This window comes from Macaca fascicularis, chromosome 3 (assembly GCF_037993035.2).
Source record: "Macaca fascicularis isolate 582-1 chromosome 3, T2T-MFA8v1.1".
Taxonomy (NCBI): domain Eukaryota; kingdom Metazoa; phylum Chordata; class Mammalia; order Primates; family Cercopithecidae; genus Macaca; species Macaca fascicularis.
Genome location: NC_088377.1, coordinates 173,462,503 through 173,487,232, shown reverse-complemented (window position 1 = coordinate 173,487,232; position 24,730 = coordinate 173,462,503). Strand labels below are relative to the sequence as shown.

General features: G+C 46.5%; 1 long non-coding RNA gene across 1 annotated transcript; it reads right to left on the bottom strand.

Moving 5' to 3' along the window:
• LOC123572292 (uncharacterized) lies at positions 1–23,528 on the bottom strand. Its single transcript, XR_006696720.2, has 5 exons — positions 23,372–23,528; positions 21,086–21,287; positions 19,412–19,519; positions 16,613–16,799; positions 1–223 (listed from the first exon to the last, which is right to left on the bottom strand). It is a non-coding gene; the product is annotated as an uncharacterized lncRNA (long non-coding RNA).
• Positions 23,529–24,730: the final 1,202 nt, after the last annotated feature.

Below are 24,730 nucleotides of genomic sequence, written 5' to 3'. Positions count from 1 at the left end.
GTTCTCCAGTTATTTATTAACGCATTTCAAAACATTTCTGCAGAATGTGCTGGTGCTATAGCAGGCATCTCCTCAGAGCCTAGCATCTGCAGGCAGGATTGAGTGTCCTGGGACGGGTCATCTCCGAGTCCTCGGAGCAGGGACACAGAGGTCCTCACTCAGCGTCTTCTGAATCACTGTGTGGCTGCAGGCCAAGTCTCTTTCCCAGCACAGCCACACCCTGCTGGAAATGAGAGGCAGCGGAGGAAGCTGATTAAGTGAAGTTGTGGAGCTTAGGAGCAAGGAGGAGGGGCTAACAGCAGAGCAGACCTTGAAGGCAGGTGCCCCAGGGAGGGAGCGGGGAAAGAGCAGGCCTCCTCCATGCCACCTGGCTGATCCAGAGTCACCTAATCGGGGTAATACAGATGAGTTCTGATGATGAGATCCCCACATAACCAGACTGGGAGAAGCCCAGCGCCACAGCCTGGGGTTGTGACTGGCATGGCTACAAAGGCAAAAGGTTTCCCTGAAGATTTTCTCTCAGCCCGTACAGATCTGGGTCTGGCTTTGGAGTTGAAGGCAAAGATTGAGGGGTCTCTAATAGTGGGGTGGGGGTCCTCAGGCCCCTGTCTGTGTGGGAAAAACATGGAGGACTTGCTAAACTTTGATCCCAGACTGTGGACTGATTACAGGCTACCATGGGAATGGACCGGATTAACCAGCCGAAGGGGTCAGTATCTGACCTGTGGCTGACGAGGTCCCTGGATGCCTCACCAGGGAAAGCCAGCCTTCACCTTCCTGGAAATTCCCCCGTGCTTTCTAATCACAACGTAGCTGCTCAGCGTCTCAGTTCCTCCCAGGAGGATTATCTATCATTTTAGCATGCCAGCACCCTGTCAAACCCATCTATTCATACAAATGTGCTAATAGGAGAGCCTCCTTTTTCTTCCAGAAGCTTCTGTCACAGGCAGAGGAGGACAGAAAAAAAGGGACAGGACAGGAGGGGGAAATGGGAGAGGAGCAGCCTGCAGCATTAGGGACCCACATTGCAGTGATTGAGAGGAGAGAACAGAGGGAATCATGGCAGACCCATGGAGGTGGTGTTTACGACAGATGGGGTCCTGCAAGGGGACACTCTGCTCATCAATGCAGAGGCAGATAACTAACATATCTGCAAGAGGACCAGCTCCTGGGAGCCATCCTGTGAGGTACTATGAAATCCCCATATGTCATTTCACATGTCTGTATATTTGAGTCTGCATGTGGGGTGATGGAGGTGAAAAAAGTTTACACTACCCACCACAAAGAATTCCTATCCAAGATGTGCCCGTGGAAGTTACCAGAACCTCCCACCATCCCTCCTGGCCTGCCCCACCCTCTCCCTCCTGGGTGATGACCCTACTCTGCCTTCTCCCATTCCCCGATCAAAATTCCAAGATCTAGGGCCTCCAACTCCATTTCCACCCATAACTCTCCTCAGGAACTACCTTCCAGGGGGCCCTGTTAGAGCGAGCTCATGTAAACGGTAAATGGAGTCACTCAGCAGCAGCTGGCAAGTGTTTTCAATGAGTTGGAAAATCAGGTTGAAGGTATCGTGAAATATGGTGCTTACAGAGAGGCCCAGATGCATGGGCTAAGTACTTTGTGATTAGCCCTGCCTTACCCATTCCACCCTCCAGCCCCGTCTCTTCACCCTCCTTCTTTCCTTCTCCAGAGTTTTTAAAGTTAAAATGTGCCTGTGTATTTTATTAATATCTTGTAAGAGAAGCTTCTTCAAGCGAGTGGTTCTTTGCCTTAGGGGTCAATGTGATCTTTTTTGTACATGTGTATAGCAGGATATGTTGGCTTGTAAATGTGCGTGAGTTTCTGAGTGTAGGTGCTGAATAAATGTTTATTGATGATGCCTACCTATGCAGTCTGCATGGTGCTTGTATTTCTATTGCATGTGCATTTGCACATCATATACATACAGAGAGAGAGAGAAAGAGAGAGAGAGCCTTGCTTCCAGAGCCATACATGCTCTATTTTCAGTTTCTGAATGTCCTAAGAGGTTATATCCTGTCTACATGGATGGACTGAGAGCACACTTGGATTTCTATCAAGATATGTCCTCCTAATTCACCAGAACCCCCACTTCCTGCCCATCGCCTACACACAGCATCCCACACCATGCAGTGCAGGGAAGCACCTTCCTCAAAGCTCAGCTGCCCACCTCTGAGCAGGTGCAAACCCACCCATTGCATCCTCCCATCCACCCTTTTTCCCCTCTGACTCTGCTCTCCTCCTAAATGGTCTCTCTTTCCTCCCTACCTCCTCCTCCTTCATTTTCCTTCTCCAGAGAGGCAGTGGTTAGGTGTGCTTGACCGGGATTCACCAAGTGCAGACATCAAAACAGTAAAGGGATGTGGACACCATCTCTAACCTCTCGTTTCATGACGGGCTAATGGAGGCTCAGGGATGCTGAAGGATTTCTCCCGTGTACCCAAGGTAAGTCACAGAAGAGCCTGCGTCAGAGCGTGTGTTTTCCCAGCCTTTCCCACAACCTGGCCCCCGGTGGAGGAAGTGCTTCCCCTCCACCGACCCCTGCCTCCCACATCAGAGGTGCCGCACCCAATGAGTGTGGCCAACCAAGCCCACCAGGGGGTGAAATGAGTCACCTCGACTGTCTCTAGGATGGAAACTTGGTAGGGATTCTGGTTCCTGTGAGCAGGAGGAACGCGAGATGAGAGGCAGGAGGACCGACCCTGCTGCTCTCGGGCTCTCTGTGACTTCACAGAGGACAACTTTGGCCCCTCCCCGCTCAGCTCAGGCAGGTGCACGTCAGTGGACTCTGTCCAACAGGCGGAGTCCATGGAAAGGAAGGACAAGATGATGTAAGCATGAGATCCCAGATGCTGGCCCTGGAAGGGTTTTAGGGACCATGTCCTCATTCAGCGTCCTTGCATTATACAGAAACTGGGCACATAGAGGCTCCAGGACTGGCCAATTTGCCACCGGGACCGGTCCCAGGCTTTGCACTCCCAGAGTGCTGTCCCATTTACAAACCCTCGCCGTCCATTCCTTTTTGGAGTGAGTTCTGGTGGCACTCCTATAGGAACAGCGTGTGGGGAGGCCTAGGTGTGGCCTGGCCTCAGGTGAGGACACCATCCTGGTGACCCGGCCGCTGCGTCTCTGCTCTTTGTGCCACACTCCAAGTCCCTTTGCTTCCCGGAGATGGAGCAGATGACAGGGGCGCACGGAGGAAGCGGGCCTGGGGACACACGGTGTGCCGAGCTCTTTTGTCCACCTGGGTCGCCCTCCGCAAAGCCACTGTTCCCGGCTTCCCGCGCCGGTCCCCAGGCAGCCAGCAGTTGGCGAGGAAGGGGCTGCGGCCGCGCGGTTCCTTCTCCAAGGACAGGCGCGCCCTCTGCTGCTAGAACGAGGAAGCACGAGCCCGGGCCGGCACAGAGCCCGAGCTTGGAACCCGCAGCCGCGCGCACCCACCAGAGAAGCCGGCTTAGTAAAGCCTGCCGCCGCTAACGCATCCAGAGGACTTTCCCTTTCCAGGGTGCTCTGACTCAGACAGGAGGGTATAGAACCTGGGAGAAGGAAGAGGGGCCGCCTGAACTCTGTGAGGAAAGGGAGGGGATCCTTGCATTTGGGATTTAGGACAAAATCCTTGCATTTGGGATTTAGGTCAAAATAGTTACATTTGGGATTTAGGCTCCTTCCCCATCCTTTGTCCTCTCCACGAAGCTCCTCTCACCCCAACCACCAAACTGTGCCCATGAAGTGAAGGGCCCATTAAGGAGTCTGTGGGAGCCGCAGTGTCTGGAGATTTCACTCGGCCATCTCTTGAGCCCTGGGAGAAGTTTTAAAATGTTCACTTTGGCAACTTTGAGCTTGGTTCAAAGCATGGTGTCTCCGCAGGAAGAGTACAGGACTGGGAATGAGGCCTCCTGGAATCTGGTTCCATTTCAACCACTCTTTTCCCTTGTGCTAAGTCACATGTCCTCTCTGTGGCTCAGTTTCCTGACCTATTACATGGGCCTCTCATGTCCTGGAAAATTCACTGAGGTACCAGATATGCTACAGCATTAGCAAGCAGTAGTGCCACTGCCCTGCTCTGTCTGGGTTGGCTTTCCCTGGAAACTGGCAGTGGTAAGAGGAGGGTGGAGACAGAGCCTCCGGCCATCTCCCCTGCTCCTCGCCCCTGCTGGGACTCCCACTGTGCAATATTTCCCTCTCATCTCTGGACAATCCCACGGACTCCTTCCTTCAGGCAAGGCATCCCCAAGGATGTGCAAATAAAAATGCTGTTGGTGGTGGGGGCAACATATTCAGTGAGAATCCACCAGGGACACTGGCTGGGGCTGGAGCAGGAGGGGGGTGAGGGGAATACTGCTCGAGGAAAGCGGGAGGGACCGGGGAAGAGGTCCCCGGACAGCACCAGCTGGAGGGTCCTAGCATGGGGCCTTGGAGGCAGCAGGGAAAGGAAGCCTCTCTGATTTTAGAATGTTCATGGAGCCAGCCCTGAGTTGCTTTCCTTGTCAGATCACAAGCATAGGCTTTGGGAAGAACTGGTGAACAAACTGTAAGGTGGCATTCTCCTTGTGCCTAGGACAGCTACTGACCCCCTCAGCCTCACCTCATCCAGAAATTGGGGGTGTAAAACCTACCCCAATGCAAGTAACCCGCTTCACTCAGTAAGCAGCACAGAAGTGCACAAAATTATTGTTGTTGTTATCATGATCATCGTGGTCCTATCAGGCCTAACCCTCTTATTTTCTGCATGATGTTCCCTTACTTGAATTTCTGTTTCCTCATCAACAAAAGTCATTTTTGTCCCTCCTTAGTTCTGGGCGTTGTGGTGGGGAGGAGGAAAAAGGCATCCCAGGTGCATCAGCAGAGGAATGTCCCTGAGGGACCCGAAATACTATTATTGACGGCTAAATGTTCCGTGGCTAAAAGCTGCTGTAGCGATCTTTGCATCCACTTGATTTGAATGGGCACATTACTGTAATGTCCTAGTGCTGCAGTCAACACAGGGAAGGTTGAACTATTTGTAACAAGATGCATGAGCAGCATAAAGATCAAATGGTGGAATAGAACGCGTCTGGCTCACCTGAGAAAACAGGGCTAGTGGCTTTGAATATGGCTGGAATCCATCCATGGCCACCTGCCTCAGAAACACTGCCTGGGGCTTCCTGTAGGGAGGACTGAAGAGACAGGAGCAGGTGGAGAAAGAAGGCAAGTGTGAGGAGGAGAGAGACAAAGACAAGCCACTGGACACCATGAAAGAGAATCTAGTCAAAATTCCAGCTCCAAGGGCATTATGGATGCTAAGAGTCCTGTCCTCCACCTGCAGCTCTGAGAATACTGCCTGTCCTCTAGCAAGCTTTCTCCAAACCCTCATATCTGGACCGAGCTCCTCGTTCTTGGTGTCAAGCTGTTCCGGTGAGCAGCTCCAGGCTATTTCTCCCCCTGCGCTCCCATCCACAGGGACAGAGCACGCCACCACTGCAGGTCTCCAAGGCTCCATTTGGAACAGGGGTGAAGGGGCGATTGATGCCCTAGAAGGACTAGGGAGGTGGCAGGAGATGGAAACTGGACAGGCTGGACAAAAACACTTGCAGACCCTGATCAGCACGCCCTCCAGGCCAGCGCTCCCTTTTAGCTCATCTCCATTGTCCTCCATCAGCTCCTCCCCAGAACTTCATTTGAAACTAATATTGGGAAGGGTCTGGGTGGAATGCCATTTGGCTGAAATTGAATCCCCTATGGGATGGCCAAAGACTCATCCTCCTTTTTATTTTCCAAACCCTGGGAAAGTCTCTGGGTCTTGTTTTGTTATCTGCAGAGTAAGATCAGGATTTCAGGCTCTCTACGGACCTTCCTCACTTCTACCTGGTGACCTGCATAACTCACGCCCTCTCCCGACATCACATGTGGCATGGACTCACACTCACGCTCAGCGTTCAGTCCTATTTCTCAGCCTCGTCTCCACACGTGGTGTCCCTTTGCCCTCCTCAAAGCAAGTCTGGTGCCTTTCAGCACTGACATTCTGATGGCTGCCTCTGCCCTCCTCACCCTCCCACTTATCACAGGAGAACTTCCTCCCAGCTCCCCCTCACCACACTGGCTGCTTTATGCCATTCATTTTTATTATTATGGCAAAATATGCATAACTTATTTTTTATCATTTTAACCATTTGTCAGCATTCAATTTGGTGACATTAAGTGCATTCACAATATTGTGTAACCATCACCACTGTCTCATCATCCCCAGTACAAATTCTGTCCCCATCCCCAGATAACCTCTAATCTACTTTGTCTCTATGAATTTCATTATTTTAGGTTTCTCTTATAAATGGAATATGCAGTATTTGTCCTTCTGTGTCTGGTGTATTTAGCCTAGTACGATGTTTTCAGAAAGTCTATCCATGCTGTAGCATATATAAAAATTTCCTTTCTTTTGATGACTAAATAATATGTCATGGTATGGATATACCACAGTTTACTTATCCATTCATCCATCAATGCACACATGGGTTGCTTCTACCTTTTGGCTGTTGTGAATAATGCTGCTATGAACATTGATGTGCAAATATCCCTGCCTTCAATTTTTTTCAGGATCTACCTAGCAGTAGGATTGCCAGATCCTATGGTAATTTTGTGTTTATATTTTTGAAGAGCTGCCAAACTATTCACAGAGGTTGTACCATTTTGTATTCCCACCAGCATTGTATGGCGGTTCCAGTTTCTCCACGTCTTCACTAACACTTGTTATCTTGTTTCTGGATTATAGCCCCCCTAGTAAGTGTAAAATGGCTTCTTCTTAACTTCCCTCAACACCCAAGATCTTTGTACTTTTGTCTGTCAGCCCTAACCTTACAGCACACTAGGCACAAATAACCCAGTTGAAGGCTGAAGGCTCCTTAAGGCCAGGTTCTATTGTCCACAGGCCACCAGCCAGGGCCCAAGTGTGGCATGTCAGTGGAAATAGCCAGTGTCTCCATGAACCAGTTTTGGTCACAGTTGTCTGCCTTACACTGGAAGGTCCTGAACCCAGCTGTCAGTCCTCCCTGGCAGAACCTGTAATGCCCAATGACTTAATAGTGGTGTTTGAGGAATAGGGAGAAAAACAAATGAAAGAGGATGTTTTTAAAATTGGAGGACACTGAAACTAAAAAGACAGGACCCAAAGAGTGAAATGGGAGAGGAGAAAGATTGAAGGAGAGAACTAATCCCAGAATCCAATCTCCAGTGAGGCAGATTCTGCAAGCTCCTTGGCAGTGCCTGATTCTGATGCCTCATGGATCCGAGCTGGGAAATTGAAGAGATGGTGCAGCCCAGCTCCATGCCTCCTTCACTACGAATCACCTGCAGGGGGCTGAGGGGCACAGCTTCCCCTGGGGCTCTGCTGGGCTCCAAGGAGCCTGGGTGCCCCCAAGAATTTCAGTTGGGGCCTCAGCAGGCTGTCCAGCCATTGTCAAGACAGTTGTAGCTCTGGACATTGCTAAGGGAGCTTCTCATTGCCAGGCCCTGGAGGGCTGCAGGCTGCCCCAGGAGAGGCGCCCTTGGGGACTTGGCCACAGTGGAACCTGTGTGGTCCTGCTAAACAGTCAGTGGCTTTGTCCCTGCTTCTTCATGTCCAGACAGCCATGGGAAAAGCAAAAGAGATGCTTAGAAGCTCACTAACAAGGTGGAATAAGGGAGATGACTGGAGACAGCCAGAAGGTCCAGAGAGAGGACTGAGAGTGAGCACACACTAGGGCAAAGGGGGAATGGAGAACACTGATCAAAGGTAAATCCAGTGTGTAGGTCTAAACTGCAACGCTTTCCCCTCTCTGGCACCTTCTCACTCCCTCTTTTCTCATCTCTCTCCCAGTTACTATCAAAGGATAATTTATGAAGGGCTCGAGGCATTGGATATTCCCTGTATTTCAATCTAACTTTTTGCAATCTCCAGTGAACAGCTCGGCTGCCTCTGCCTGTCAGGGAATTTAAATTGCAGATGGGATGGTGAACCTGTGCCCAGAGCAGGAGCAGCCCCTCTGGTGAGCACCAGCATTGCTTAGCAACTAGGCCGGGAAGAACTTTAAGAAGCAGCAGAAAGTTCCACTCTGGAAAGTGCCCTTGAGCCAGGGCATCTCCTGGGAACAGGGAAGGAGTATCCCAGAAAGAAACAGCAGCCAGGCAAGAGATCTGCTCACCCCAGGGTCAGGGGTATGGCCAGGGGGTACAGTCAGCACCACTATGCTCGGTCACCATTGAGTGTGTCCTTTGCCAAGGGACAGAATGCCCTCCAGCCTCCATGTAGTTTTTGACATTTATTGTTTTGGAGAGAGATTTCAAATGCATGGTATCTTCCCTATGTGCCCCCTCACACCTCACACACCAACAGCAAGTAGAAATGGAAATGAATAATCCCAACACTCTAACATACACACAACATGCACACACACACTGATACGGTTTGGCTGTGTCCCCACCCGAATCTCATCTTGAATTATAACTCCCACAATTCCCATGTGTCATGAGAGGCACCCAGTAGGAGCTAACTGAATCATGGGGCTGGGTCTTTCCCGTGCTGTTCTTGTGACAGTGAATGAGTCTCACGCTATCTGATGGTTTTATAAAGGGGAGTTCCTCTGCACAGGTTCTCTTCTCTTGTCTGTCACCACGTGAGAGGTGCCTTTCGCCTTCTGCCACGATTGTGAGGCCTCCCCAACCACGTGGAACTGTGAGTCCATTAAACTTCTTTCTTTTGTAAATTTCCTGGTCTTGGGTATGTCTTTATCAGCAGCGTGAAAACAGACTAACACACAGACATAATCACAAGCTGAGATAGGTAAGCACTTATGCTACTGAAAACAAAATGCCAGCAAATACCCACAGCAGGTCAAAAGGAACAAACCATTAAATCTGCTCCTTTTCCCAGCTCAGTTCTTGGGACAGTGTTTCTTTAATTATGGCCTTCCCTCAATAAAGTATTTGCTACATTTAGCATCCTAGTCTGAAAGGCAAGAATGTCCCAACTATGCTTGAGGCCATCATTAAGGCATATGCTTTTACAGTGGAGCTTGAACAACATGGGTTTGAACCGCACAAGACCGCTTGGACGTGAATTTTCTTTCAACTCTGCCACCCTAAGACAGCAAGACCAACGCTTTCCATTCCTCAACGTGGAGATAACAAGGATGAAAATGTTATGATGACGAATAGTAAATATATTTTCTCTTCCTTAAGGTTTTCTTAATCACAATATCTTTCCTCTAGCTTACTTTGTTGTAAAAACACAGTATAAAGTACATATAACATACAAAACGTTTTATTCAACTATTTATGGCATTTGTAAGGTTTCCAGTCCACAGTAGACTTTTAGTAGTTAAGGTTTTAGGGAATCGAAAGTCATTCTTGGATATTCAACTATGTGGGGGTGTTCAGCACCCCTAAACCCCGTATTGTTCAAGGGCCAATTGTACTTAAATAATTGGCTTGAAAATAAAAATGTAAATAGTAGTTCAGTGTGAATGTTTGGCAAAGTCTGCAGATTCTGGTGTTCCATCAACTTAGAACTATGACGTACCTTACACACAGTCACAGAAAAACACCCCCAAGTCAGACACACCCAACTACTCCTGGCCTGTGTCTACAAGAAAGCTAGTATATTTTCTGGGTTCCTGTTTTGGTTTGAATCATGTCTTACCTAAAAAAGATACATTGAATTCCTGATCCCCAGTACAACAGAATGTGAATTTATTTGGAAATAGGGTCATTACAGATGTAACTAATTAAGATGCGGTCATACTGGAGTGTACTAATACAGTTCTATTAGTGCATTCTCATGCTGCTAATAAAGACATACCCAAGACTGGGTAATTTATAAAGGGAAGAGATGTAATTGGCTCACAGTTCCACATGCCTGAGGAGACCTCACAATCATGTTGGAAGGCAAGGAGGAGCGAAGTGATGTCTTACATGGCAGCAAGCAAGAGGGCATATGCAGGGAAACTCTCCTTGATAAAACCACCAGATCTCATGCGACTTATTCACTCTCACGAGAACAGCATGGGAAAACCCTGCCCCTATGATTCAATTACTTCTCACCAGGTCCCTCCCAGAACACGTGGGGATTATGGGAGCTACAATTCAAAATGAGATTTGGGTGGAGACACAGCCAAACCATATCAACTGTCATGTGAAGATTCAGGGACACAAGGAGAACTCCATGTGAAGATGAAGGCAAGACTGGAGTCATGCAGCTGCTGCAACACCAAGGATTAGCAGCAACCCAGAGTGTGGCCCTGCCAACACCATGATTTCAGACTTCTGGCCTCCAGAATTGTGAGACAACAGAATTCTGCTGTATTAGGCCACCCAGTTTCACCCTAGGAAACACACACAGTCCCTTTTTGTTATTCTGTGGGAGGGTCCAGGAAGGTCCTGTTTACAGACAGTGACAACTTGCTGTGGGATAGAAATGAGTCTGCAGAGGAGAGAGCTGGCCTTGCAGGTTGAGCTTCTGGACACAGATGCTCAGATGGAGTTTGAAGGATTGAAAATCTTTGTGACTTGGGGCAGAGAAATTGATATTGACTTTTTGGTTAAACTGTTATTTTTCATTAAAAGTTTGCTCGATAGACAGTTCATGGCCCTTGAGTGGAACGTGGGGAAGCAGTGCTTTTCAGAGGGCTCAGGCTGATGCAGGGCCCAGCACCTTTGCCCTCATCTTGCTCAGATGCTGCCTGTTGCAGCTGTTAGCTTGTCCTGCTTCTGCAGGGGAAGGAACATACTCCAGGCCTGGTACCCTCCTATCTCCCTGTCTGTATCCCATAGAGTGCTATGCACTTAATAGGTGCTCAGCAAATGTGTGGCGAATCAGATGCATGGGGCATAAAGTATAAAAATCATTATCTGCTCAAACACTCCTAGTGAAGCACCTGTTGAATTAGCACTCAAATCCATTCATTTCTGAATTATTATTACTGCTGTATTACAAATTCCCCGTTTGACGTGGGAACAATCCTGTTTTTCCTTTTGAGTCATTCAGAGTATTGTTTTGCATAAAGCTAAAGTACCTGACTTTATCTTCCTGGAAATTCCATGAGGTAGTGTGGTGGGTTTGATTACCCCACAGCTGAGAGACTGAGCTAAGTATGGGATCTGAGCTCTGACTGGCAAGGAAAGCTGCAAGGGGTGTGGGCTGAGAGTTGGAAGAAGATGGTTCTAGACTTGCTCACTGGATGTGCAAGTGACTTCACCCCATGACAGGGTATCAGAGATACCAACCTGTTAAATGAAGGCATCAACAGCTTAACCATTCTGCATAGCACTCTTTGACCTGCTATCTCCCCACTGTGGTAGACAGAAAAGTGCCACTGAGATTCCCCATTTCTGTGGTCAGTAGAGACCCTCCCCTCCCCACCTCACAACTGACAGCTCCTTCAAGGTCAGCTTCAACTGAGCCACATCAGGGATCTGAGAGAGGCACAGGCATCAGAGGCCTGATCATTTTGTCCTGATGGGCAATTCACACTCCAAAACTTCCGAGGCTTTTGGGGACCTGTGTGACAGACTCAATTCAGCTTCTGCCTTTTCTCAGTCCTACTTCGTCCCTTTCTTTTCAGAGGTATTGATCCCTAACAACATCTCATAGACCAAACTCCATCCCAGCATCTGCATCCAGAAGGCACAACTTGCGACACCAAGTGTATTAGTCCGTTCTCACACTGCTAATAAAGACATACCCGAGACTGATAATTTATTTATAAATGAAAGAGGTTTAGTGGACCCACAGTTCCAGATGGCTGGGGAGGCCTCACAATCATGGTGGAAGGCAAAGGAGAAGCAAAGGCACGTCTTACATGGAGGCAGGCAAAAGAGCATGTGCAGGGGCAGCACCCTTTATAAAACCTTCGGATCCCATGAGACTTACTCATTATCACAAGAACAGCATGGGAAAGGAAAGACCCGCCCCCATGATTCAAATACCTCCCTCCAGGTCTTTCCCACAACCTGCGGGGACTAAGGGAACTACAATTCAAGATGAGATTTGGGTGGGGACACAGCCAAACTATATCACCAAGTCTCTCCTCTGCAGACTTTTTCAAAAGTTGTGATTAAATAGATATAGCATAAAATGTACCATTGTAACCATTTTTAAGTATACAGTTCAGTGGCATTAAGTACATTCCCATTGTTCTGCAACCATCACCACCATCCATTTCCAGAACTTTTTCATCTTCCCAAATGGAAACTCCACACTCACTAAACAACAGCTCCCCATTACCCCCTCCCCCTCGTCCCTGGTAACTTCTTTTCTACTTTCTGTCTTCATTATTTTGCCCATTCTAGACATCTCATATAAGTGGAATCATACAGTGTTTGCCCTTTTGTGACTAGTTTATTTTATCTAGCTTGTCTTCAATGCTCATCCATGCTGTAGCATGCATCATGGTTTTCTTTTTTGTAAAGTCTGGATAACAATTCTGCATGTGTACTTACCACATTTTGTTTATTCATTCCCCCATCAGTGCATCACTGGACACTTGAGTTGCTTCCACTTTCTAGCTATTGTAAATAATGCTGTGCAGACTTATTTCATCTCACGCCAACTACCCCCTTATACAGATGGGCCTTCCTAGCCTCCTTCAGGATGACCAAGAGCTAAGAGGAAAGGCAGGCATATTCATAGTTTCCCAATCATGGGATCAAGAGGGGCAATTGTTCCAGCCCCTCACTGCCTCAATGTGATTAGTTGGGCAGTGTCCTGAGACCAGATGTAGGCAAACAGACAAGGCCATATTTGCTTTCCAAGGAGAAAAAAAGGTACACAAGATGCACATGTGAATGACAGAAAAGCCCCGGGCCAATCCAGGAAAGAGTCATGCTCCTGCATCCTTTCTGGGATCTCTTTCCCCACAACACTGTCTGTGGTATTCCTTGGAGGGGTAAACAGGAGGTGAGCATCGCGCTCTGGGCTTTGCCTTGTCCTGCATCCCACTCTGCACTAGCCAGGGGGAGCCCAGGAAGGTTGATATGTTACAAATAATAATCCCTGACCTGAAAAAAAAATGATTGAATGCAGTCATGCAACAGCAGCTTTTTGGATGCCTAATGTGTGCTAGGCTCAGTGCTAGGCATATGCCACCTAACCATCGAGGTCACCCTTCCAAGAGCTGAGGAACCCCCAATGTAGGTCTCCAAATATAGTGGGGCAGTCCCAACCAAGCACAAGACAAATGCCCAAGGGCGCTGTCCTCTCTGGGATGTGAACTCTGCTCCCGCTCCAAAGACCTGTGCTCCCTGAGTTTCAGGGCAGTTCCCCATCCATCCATGCATCCATCCATTCATTCCACAGTTGTCTTCTCTTCTGCCAGATGCTGTTCTGGGGAAGTAAATGCCTGTCCAAGAATGGTGAAGAATGCAACCCAAGTGGATAAAAAAATGCACACATGCACGCACACACACACACATACAGAGAATGAAAAATATTGCTCAGTGATGAAGATGTGCCCTCATCTCAAAACTATAAGATAGAGCCTCTGACCAACTCCCGTAGGAGGAGAAGCACACCTCATGCCCTGCCCGCACCGGGTCAGCAGTCAGCAGGTGTGGGAGTACTTTCTCTGGCTGCTCTCTCTGTAGGAGACCTTGGGTTGAACAGCCATGAGTCAGTCCCTACCTTCAGAGGGTCCCTCAACTGCATCCCTTAGCACCAAGTGGCCCCTAATGAAGACTCGAGGCCACCCATCCAAACATGATCTTAGTTGTCAGTTGTCACTCAGGAACGAAAAAGCCCAAACCGAAGGCACGTGTGCTCTCCTTCTGTGCCAGAGAGCTCACTGCCTGTCACAAGCCAGGTATGATGTATAGGAATAATAAGGCCCCTTGAATTACCCATTAAGTGCTGTCAGCAAATCACATGATTTCTTTTTTAATATTGCAAATATCTGGCCCCTGGAAAATGATGATGATGCTATCTCCACTCAGCTAGATGATAAACAGAGTTCCTGTGCCAGGGAGTCACCACCCCTCCTCCAGAGTTGTCTCAGAAAAGGCAAGGAAAGATGAGGAGAGGCTCCTGTGGTTTTGAGCTTCAAGTCCCATCTTCATCTGGCACAAATGCCCCTACACTGCACCTCCCTCCAGCCAATGTTCCCTGGCTTTCCTGACAGCATGGCTGAGGCATAAATGCCACTTCCTCTGAGTGGCCTTCTCTGACTGCCTTACCTAAACAGGCACCTTGCACTGTTCACCCTCCAAGCACCTGCTTTTTCATTCCCAGCATTACACCTGTTTGCTTGTTTAATGCATCACTTATTAAACAATAAGCTCTGTGAGGGCTGTCTTGTTAATTATTCAACCCACAGTGCCTAGCACATTGTAGGGCACATAGTATGACCCCAGTAACCACTTGTTAAGTAACTTAATACTCAGTAAACACTGCTTGACAGATCCACACTTCCTAGAACAGTCAGTGCTTCTCAAACCTCATCGTGCATCAGATCACCTAGAGGGTTTGTTAAGCCACAGATTACTAGACCCCACCCTCAGTGTCTGGTGCAGTAGGTCTGGGTGGGGCCTGTGGATTTGCATCTCCAACAACATCCAAGGTGATGACAATGTTTCTGGTACAGGGGACCCACTTTGAGAATCACATCCCTGAGAACTGCTCATAAATGCAGACGCTCACTTTCTGCTCTCCTGGCTTCTGGGCGTATTTATCAGAGCTGTCCATGTGACTCTAAGTGACAGATGCAAAACACGGGGTTCTTCAGATCCAGTTTGTCCAAACTGAATAAAAGTATTCTTATCCCTAATAGTGGGAAGGTAACTTGAGGCCAGTAGATGCAAAGTGAGGTGAGTTGCTCAGCAAGTCCTGGCAGATACAGCACAGAACTCTGCGTACCAGATACACAGTTTCCTGTTCCAATCACTGAGCTGCACTTTTCTGACACCAACTGTAGAAATGAGTTGGCTTCCAAGTGGCTTATTAGAGAACAAATTATTCCCTGTTTTTCTACTCTTTCCATGTGAGTTAATCTGCAAGTCTAAAGTCCAAGCAGGTGCCAGAGTTATTCCTGCAACTGGCACCAAATTGCATTCAGAAAGCACAATTAGCAGTTCATTAATGTGCCTCAGAATGGGATAATCTACATTTTACCCAAAGGCAGCCTCCATCCCCACTGCACTTTACCCTAACGTGCCAACATACAGGTTGCCTGGCTAACCGGGCCTTTGCACATCCCACCATTTGCCAGGTGACAGTCCTTACCTATTCACTGGACCAGAGGAGGAAGGACCCACCCTCCGCAGTTCAGGATCCAAGAAGCACTCTCTATTCATCTTTTCTTCTTCTTCTCCCTGTTCTTCTTCTTCTTTTCTTCTTCTTTTTCTTCTTCTTCCTTCTTCTTCTTCTTCCTTCTTCTTTTCCTCCTCCTTTCTGCTTCTTCTTCTTTTCCTCCTCCTCTTCCTCTTCCTCCTTCTTCTTTTCCTTCTTCTCCTCCTCCTTCTTCTTCCTTCTTCCTCCTCCTCCTCTTTCTTCTCCTTTCTCTTCCTCTTCCCCTTCCTTCCTTCCTTTCTTCCTTACTTCCTTCTTTCTTTCTTTCCTTCCTTCCTTCCTTCCTTCCTTCCTATTCCTTCCCTGCTTAAACTATTCAGTCTGCAAACCATTAGTGAGACCTAAAAGAGCAGGCACCTGTGCCAGAGCAGGAGGGAGATGCAGTGGCCCACAGAGGTGTTGGAGACCAACAGTATATTGAGGCTGAGGCTGTGACAGAGGAATGAGAGGGTGACCAGAGCTGAACCAAGCATGGTGTGTGGGGCTCCACGGAGATGAGGAGCTTGGGCAGCATGAGACAATGAGCATGGAGTGTGGAGACCTGAGGAATGGGGAGGGCTTCTGCCTTAGGTCAGAGGACAGCCCAGCACAGGCTAGAGACAAAATTGCATGAGGAGGGCATCTATGCCAGGAAGGAGTGATGGCAGCAATGGAAGATTGGTGACACATAGGGAGATTTATCAATTAAGGAAATATGTTCAAGATGACTACAGCCAGGATTCCTGCTGGCAGTGAGGGGAGCCACAAATATAAAAAGGAAAAAAAAAAAACTAAAGTGAATCCTGAGGTGTTAGAATTTATAGTATATATGTGAACTTGGGATTTTTAATAAATAGACAAATCAATATGTAAATATGAATGCAACTTTATGTGTACACATACCTATATGTAAACATACACGTATATATTTCTTCACTCTGTCCCCCAAGAGGGCCTAAGGAACACTCCAACACCAGTGATCACATCTAACCTCCTGGATCTGGGTTTCTAAACAGCATTCTTCTCTACAAGGAAGCAGGACTCTCCAGGCTGGTGCAGGAAAGTACAAGATGAGCCTGGAATGTCTCGTTGTGCCAGAAGTAAAGACGTGCTCAAAGTGTGAAGGGAAGATGAGAAAAGCACACAGAAGCCTGCCTGGAGGGACTCCTACTGGCCAACTCAGAGGCAAACAGAGCAAAAAAAATAAATAATGAAGATCATAGGTTGCAATCCATTGAACAAGATATAAAACCATGAGCTCATGCCAATAAAAATAGATAAGTGAACAAGGCTGATCTCCAAGTATCTCCACACATGATTACTTACAAAGAGGAAAAGAGTAGCTTAATGGTGGAAATGCCTGGCAGACACTACCGCAAGCAAGTAATCAAAGTCAGCATCCCTCATTCCAAGACAAAACAGAATCGTGTGCCGCCTGATAAGATGTGATGAGAAGTTTCTGTGAAACTCTTGCCAAAGATATATGGTCTGAAATTAATCATGAGGAAATGTCCTACAAAGCCAAAGTGAGGGGCATGCATTAAAACAGTTGGCCGGTAGTCTTCAAAAGCATCCAGATCCTAAGCATTAAGGAAAGACTGGGGAACTATTCCAGATGGAAGGACACTATAGAGACGAGACAAGTAAATACAGTGTGGGATCTTGGACTAGATCCTTTTGCTATAAAGATTATTCCTGGGGCAACTGGCACAACGTGAATGGGGGCTGAGGATTCAATCAGTTCCTTTCCTGCCTTTGATGGTTGTCCTCCGGTCACATAAGAGCATGTCTTTGTTGATAGGATATGTAAACTAAAGCATTCAAGGGTGATAGACATCACTTCAGCAACATATCTGAAATAGTTCTAGAAAAAGAACAATGTTTTGCTGTACTTACAGCTCTTCTTTATGAATGAGATTGTTTGAAAAACACCATTTAAAAAGCTATCACTGTGATGCCCAGTAAAAGCCTTCAGTCTCCTTCAGCCCACATTATCTGTCCATGCTTGCGATGAGCTCAGTCTGCTTAGAGATGCTGAGTGAGTCAGCCTCACACCATGGTGCTGAGGTCATCACAGTCATGCCCACCATCTAAAATATCCTGCATGGAAGAGGGAATTAAGGGGGAGACTGGTGGACTCCATGCTCTTCTGGAGCCCTGCATTGATTTCAGGAAGGATTCAGGCCACAAGAATTGGGAAGATAGACGTCTCTATCATGTTGGCATTGGGTGTGTGGTCATAAGAGCAATGTCCCGACTTCCAGTCTCATGTCTGGCCCCCACAGGTGCTCTGCTCTCAGGAGTATACCCTGGGAAGCTTCTGCCTCCTCCTCTTCCATGTGAGGAAGGCTGACAGAGCAGGGCTATCTATCCTGGAGCATGGGTTGAAAGAAGGGGCGTGTTCCTCTCAGGGCTTGGAGCTCCTGCCTAGGACAAGAAGCCCTTCCAAGGAAAAGAAGCCTCTTCCTATGTAGTTCTAAGTCTACATCTGTCACCATAGTGCAAACACAGCAAAAAGAGACTCATGTGCACCCAGGAAAGCGTGGTCAGGGTAGTGAAGGATCTGAAAACCATGTCATGAGAAGTGAAATCAGGTGGGATGGAGCATCTGTCTTCAAGTATGTGAGGCGGTGGCTCATGGGAGACACTAGACCTATCTTGTATAGCTCCAGATTAAGAACTAAAACCAACAGTGGGCAATGGAAAGAAGTGTAGTTCAGCCCCACATAAGGAAGGAACTTTCCAACACTGGCTGTCTCCAAAATGTCCCAGGTAGCCCACACAGCCTGAGACCCTAGAAGTGGGCAAGCAGACCCTGAAAGACCACCCGCAAGGGCTGCTGCAACGATGTTCAGACCAGACTGTCCTGATGTAGATCAACTTCAGCCTCTAGGAAAAGGAGCCAGAGATTCAGTGAGCAGAGCAAAAATGGAGAATATTGGGCTTTGCTTATGCCAACAGGCTGGCCCAACAAACCAGCACAGCCTCTTCTCTCCCCAGCAGCACACCGTCTGCCACCCAGCCCAACATTTCCAACATTCAATGTGAATAAGTGTCAAATTCCATGGTCAGGGTTTCTAACTTACATATAAGTTACTTGGATAACTTACATATAAGACTCACTGGTCCCAGATTCCTGTGCCTCACCATCAGCACCACAGAGGTTACCCCTAAGTCCAGCTTGACCACAGATCGACATGTTTATAGCAAAAGGACCCAGTCCAAAGTCCTCTGGCCTCTTGAAAAGGTGAGATGGGGCGTCTGCATGATGAATGCTTAGCCTCATCCTTCCATCATCAGCTTCCCTTACTTCTACCCTTGACCCTCCATCCCTTCCACATCATACAGGTGAGCAAGGAGCAGACCTAAGTGGAACAGAAAAGCCATTCTCTCCTTCCCACTTCACCAAGAGTTGGTGATGAAGACAAAAGGTCATCTCAGCCCCTAGAGAGAAACAGTAAGGTGCTCTGAGTCTAGTTATCATCACGATTCGCTTGGAGGCAAGGATAAAGTCAACACTGAATGTTTTAGACTTTTCCCTGAAAGTTGTAATCCACTGAAGGGTCTGTCATATACATATATAGGGTATGGTTTCAAATTTGTATTCATTGTTCCCACTGAACTTAATAAAAGGAGGAGACATGGTGATTTGAAGTCAGAGAAGGGGGCTTTCCTGTAGCACATGGAGAAGATGTTAAAGCTTATTGAGTCATCATACGGGACACATTATTCTCCAGGGGCCTAAATAAAGAATCAGAGCAGTGAGATCTTATTCAGCATTTGATGTTTCAGTTTCCCAAGAAACATTCTTCCTGTTGAATTTGCAGCTTGGATGCAATGCTAAGCAGACCCATTGGCCAACCCCTCCCATCGCCACACTCTCACTAAGAGTTTTAAGGAAAACCAGTTAAGATTTATTAAACATTTTTATTATTCAACGTATATTGCACTCAGATCCATTTGCACAAGTCACTTTTACAGAACTCATGTATTCACATTACACATTGTTAGCAACTTCATTTTAGTGTCTCAAAGTTTACCTAGTAGCAAAGTCCAAAGTTGAGAACAACTGACAACTAGATCTAGAAATACATATATATTTTTATTTCTGGAAACTCTGCTTACTTTACTTAAGTGTTGTTTCTGCTGCATTGCATGCTGCATGGTATTGCTCACTAATAACCCCTCTCTGTGGCATTATCTGCCCATGGTGGAAAAGCCAGCAAACATGCCCTGGGCAAAAGCAGGCACAAGCAGACAGTGTGCTGGACTGGCTGTCCCAAGACCTGGCATCCATGTTGTCTCTGCTGCTAACTCACTAGGTACCTTGGGAGAATCCCCTTCAATTCCTCTGCCTCGGGAATCCAATCTTTTCTATTTACTTCGCAGAGTAATGGGGAAGAAACATCAAGATAATGGATGTGAAAGTGCTCAGAAAAATAGGAAGGGTCTTCAACCTATAAAGTTAAGCCTCTGTCATTAGGATCAGGTTCAGAAAATGAGGTCTGAACACAGGGCTGTAAAGCAGACAGGTTCTGAGACACGCCTAGCTCCATTCCTCATTTTACAGGTGAGAGCACCATGGGGTACACATCACAGCTACTCACAGGACAGCGGTGGGGCCAGTCAGGTTTGGATGGGACACTAGAAGCCCCAACCCATACTCAGATGCCCACCCAGTGGCCATCTAGCTGCCGCTTAATTACCTTTGTAGACCAGGAGCTCACCTCCTCAGAGGCAGCCCCTTTCACCTTTGAAAGGCTTAGGTGCTTAGGAAACTTTACCAAAACACGAGGAAGGGGAAGAAATTATGGTAGCCTTATCAGAGAAATGCAAATCAAAACCACAATGAGATACCATCTCAAAACCAAAATGAGATACCATCTCACACCAGCTAGAATGGTGATCATTAAAAAGTCAGGAAACAACAGGTGCTGGAGAGGATGTGAAGAAATAGGAACTCTTTTACACTGTTGGTGGGACTGTAAACTAGTTCAACCATTGTGGAAGACAGTGTGGCGATTCCTCAAGGATCTAAAACTAGAAATATCATTTGACCCAGCCATCCCATTACTGGGTATATAGCCAAAGGATTATAAATGCTGCTATGAAGACACATGCACACATATGTTTATTGCAGCACTAGTCACAATAGCAAAGACTTGGAACCAACCCAAATGTCCATCAATGATAAACTGGATTAAGAAAATGTGACACATATACCATGGAATACTATTCAGCCATAAAAAGGATGAGTTCATGTCCTTTATAGGGACATGGATGCAGCTGGAAACTATCATTCTCAGAAAACTATCACAAAGACAGAAAACCAAACACCGCATGTTCTCACTCATAGGTAGGAATTGAACAATGAGAACACTTGGACACAGGAAGGGGAACATCACACACCAGGGCCTTTTGTAGAGTGGTGGGAGGGGGAAGGGATAGCATTAGGAGATATACCTAATGTAAATGACAAGTTAATGGGTACAGCACACCAACATGTCACATGTATACTTATGCAACAAACTTGCATGTTGTGCACATGTACCCTAGAACTTAAAGTATAATTTTAAAAAAAAAGAAAGAAATTATGGTGGCCTTTTCTCTTCTAATAATTGGTGTCACTGGTGCTAAAACAACCCCACAGACTGCATCTACCCCCTTTCCTATACAACGTGCATTGAGTCCACGTGTGTTCCCTACGACACTTTTCTTCTCCAGCCTGTGCATCCCTACTTTCTTGGTTCCCACCTCACTTCAGTCTCTGTCATCCTGGTTACCCTGCAATCAGCATACTTGAATTTGTCCACAACTGGCTCCCAGCTCCTCTCCTAGGTGGCCATCTTGTCTTTGGCTATTGACAACCTGTATGTTCAGGAACTCATCTGTCACCTTCCTTTTGAGCAGCTACTGTCCACAGCTCTTTAATTCCACAGTAAGCCTGGGTGTCAGGCCTGGACAAAGAGAGCTCCACCTGCTCCTCGTACATGATTGATACCTAGCAGAAGACAACGACCTTGGAACAACCCAGGAAGGTGGATCCAGAGTCTGAGGCTTGGCTGGGGCGCTGGTCAGGGGCCCCCACTCCAGCAAGGAAGCCCCCTACATGTGTAGAAGGCGTAAAGAGAGGCCTGTTGCCATGGTGACTGTCAGGCAGCCTAGCCTGCCTGAAGCCTGTGAGGAAAGGCTCTGGGAAGGATCGTAGTGAGATGCAGGAATTCACCCACAACCACTACCAACCCTCCAGGGGCATTTACTGAATCAAGCAGTGCCTGGGCTGTTTCAGTTGTGGTCCAGAGAGGAGGATTGGGCAGGGCTGGCATAATCCATTCCACAGGAGGGAAGGAGGCCTTCAAGTGTGTGTGTGTGTGTGTGTGTGTGTGTGTGTGTGTGTGTGTGTGTATGTGCATCTGTGCATGTGTGTGAGCATGATTGTGTGTGTGCAACTGTGTGTGCACCTGTGCATGTGTGTGTGCATGTTTCTGTGTGTGCTTGTGTGTGCATGTGTGTGCACCTGTGCATGTGTGTGTGCGTGTGTGTGCCTATGTGTGCTGACACATTGAACTGACCCAGCACTGTCTTCTCCTTGGGCAAAGCCTCTTTCTTCAGGCGCCACAGTTATGTGAAGCATCTTGGAGCAGCTGGGGGGATATGAGCAAGACTGAGGGAGTCATTTCTCCTCCATGCCCCCAGAGCGCTCTGCCCACGCCTCCATTAGCACTAATTACATTGTGCTCTAATTCTCTGTTTACACGTCTGGCTCTCCCACCAGAGCAGCTCCAGTGCAGGGGCTGCATCTTGTTTTTATATCCCTGATTCCTAGGACCATTCTTGATGTATAGTAGGTGTTCATTAAGGGTTGCCTGAATAAACAAATGAATCTCTGCCAAGGACAGAATCGGAGTGTTCTGACTTAAAATGGCAGCATGCGAGATTGAGGTTCAAATCTCACAACAGCTTTGTGCAGTTCCTGCCATGTGTAGGATACTGTGCTGGGCATACAGCCTCATCTTCAGGGACATCACACTCAGTGACAGGGACAAGGCAGTGGGCCATCATATTTGTAGGCTCAAATACCCAATTACCCAACATATTTGTAGGCTCATTACAAATTGTCTTTATTAACCAGTCATTCCTTCCTGGGACTGTAGAAAGCTTTTATTTGTTGACCTGTTTCCTGTCACTGTCAATACTTGAATGTAATGACATTGTATCTCTTTTAAAAGATTTCATAATTCAATTTTTTCACTAATTCAGACCAAGTTTCCACAAATTATTCTGAGTTAAAGAAGTTTGGTTGTGCTAAGTTGGCCCATACGAAATTGGTGCTATTCAACCATTTTTGACCTAGAAAAATGACAATTTTATATGGTTCAATCTAATACATTTCTTTTCTGGTACCCCTTTCCAAGGAACTAAAATCATTCTTTATTTCCATGCTTTCTTCCTATGGTATTTTAAAGATAAAAGTAGAAGAGTGGGATTGACTGCCACAGCCAGCAACCACCTGCCCCTCAGTTCACAAGTACAGAAACTGCAGACCTGTTGGGCACGAACTTAGCAGCCAGAGATGGGTGATGAGTGCCAGGCAATGACAGAACTGTGAGAGGAACCCAGAAGACTCACCACCAGGGTGCCTGCTTGGTAGGTTACCAAGGAAAGGCCTGGGCTTATTTCATGTTTATTTAGTTGTTTCTAATTTACGTACGGTCCAACTACTCTTTTTCATGCATAGGTTTATGCATTTTGACAAATGCATAGACTTGTGTAACTGCAATGAAGATAGAAAACAGTTCCATCATTGGTCAGTTTTTTGTTTGTTTGTTGTTTTAAAATAATCGCTTTTATCTTACCTGGTTCCTTTTTTATTTTATATCCACTTTAGTGGAGACATGCAACTGAAAACTGAGTGCATTTCTTGTAATAGCCTCATCAGATTTATCTGGCCTTTAGTCCTATTTGATGTTTCAAAGCAACAGGAGAAGGGAAAGGAAGCAGTAGGATGAGATTTGGCACCAAGTTACATTGAGAGAAGAGCAGTGTTTTTCTCTAGATTCCCCATCTCTGATCAGAAGGACATACCAGCCAGGGAGGGAATCCTGTGAGGATAAACTTTGCCATGCATCCCAGGTGCACTCCTGGAGAATTATGCCTAATTCCAATTCTATCAAAGAGTCTATCAATCTCTGTTTCTGCTGGTCACCAAACGTTGCCTCCTCTCCTCCCACCCATGCATTCCCTAGCATTTCAAGTAAGCAGAAAATTGATCAAATCACTTGTAAATAAACTTAAATATAATGGACAAATTATTATTATTTAGGGAACCTTTTGAAATGTTTTTATATGAATAAATATCTTTCCGAAAGAATGGTTTTAAACCATAATGGACGGAATTTGTACATTCACATCAGGGTTGCTCTTTGAAACATTCCTGTAGGATGTTGTTGGCTTATTCCAAGTTTGCTGCTATTACCCAAAACATTGGTTGAACTTTGCTTCTGAAACTGCCTCCAGAATCAGTATACAAGACATATAAGAAAACCAGCCTTCTTTTTCAGGTCACATATATTTCCATCAAGTATATTTTCCTCTTCCTGGATATTTATGAGAGCTGCTCTCCACTGATTTTCATTAACCTAATGTCCAACCTTAAGGTCAGGAATAGAGCAGTCAAACATCATTAATTTGGAATCCACTATTTTGGAATAAGAAATAGTTCAGACAAGTAAACTTCAACCATACAATTGCTTTCTTTGAAAGAAGGACCCTTTGTTAAGCAAACTAATCATATATGCAAATCAAAAGGCAACTATTTAAAGCTACTCAAAAGAATAAACTGAATTGAATAAGCGTTCTCAAGTACATATACCCTATATTAAAGCATCCTTTACCCAACATATCTGTAGGCTCATTACACATTGTCTTTATTAACCAGTCATTCCTTCATGGGACTGTAGAAAGCCTTTCTTTGTTGACCTGTTTCCTGTCACTGTCAGTACTTGAATGTAATGACATTGTATCTCTTTTAAAGGATTTCATAATTCAAACTTTTCACTAATTCAGACCAAGCTTCCACAAATTAGTCTGAATTAAAGAAGTTTGAGTTTACTAGGTTAACCTATATGAAATTGGTGCTATTCGACCATTTTTGACCTAGAGAAATGACAATTTTACATGGTTCAATCTAACACATTTCTTTTCTGGTGCCCCTTTCCAAGGAACTAAAAGCATTCTTTATTTCCATGCTTTCCTCCTATGGTATTTTAAAGATAAAAGTAGAAGAGTGGGATTGACTGCCACAGCCCCCAACCACCTGCCCCTCAGTTCACAAGTACAGAAACTGGGAGATTTAACAGAAAGAAGAAAAACATTCAAAACACAACTGCTGCTTTTTTTGCTGTACAGAGCTTTTAAATTTGATGTGGTCCTACCTGTTTATTT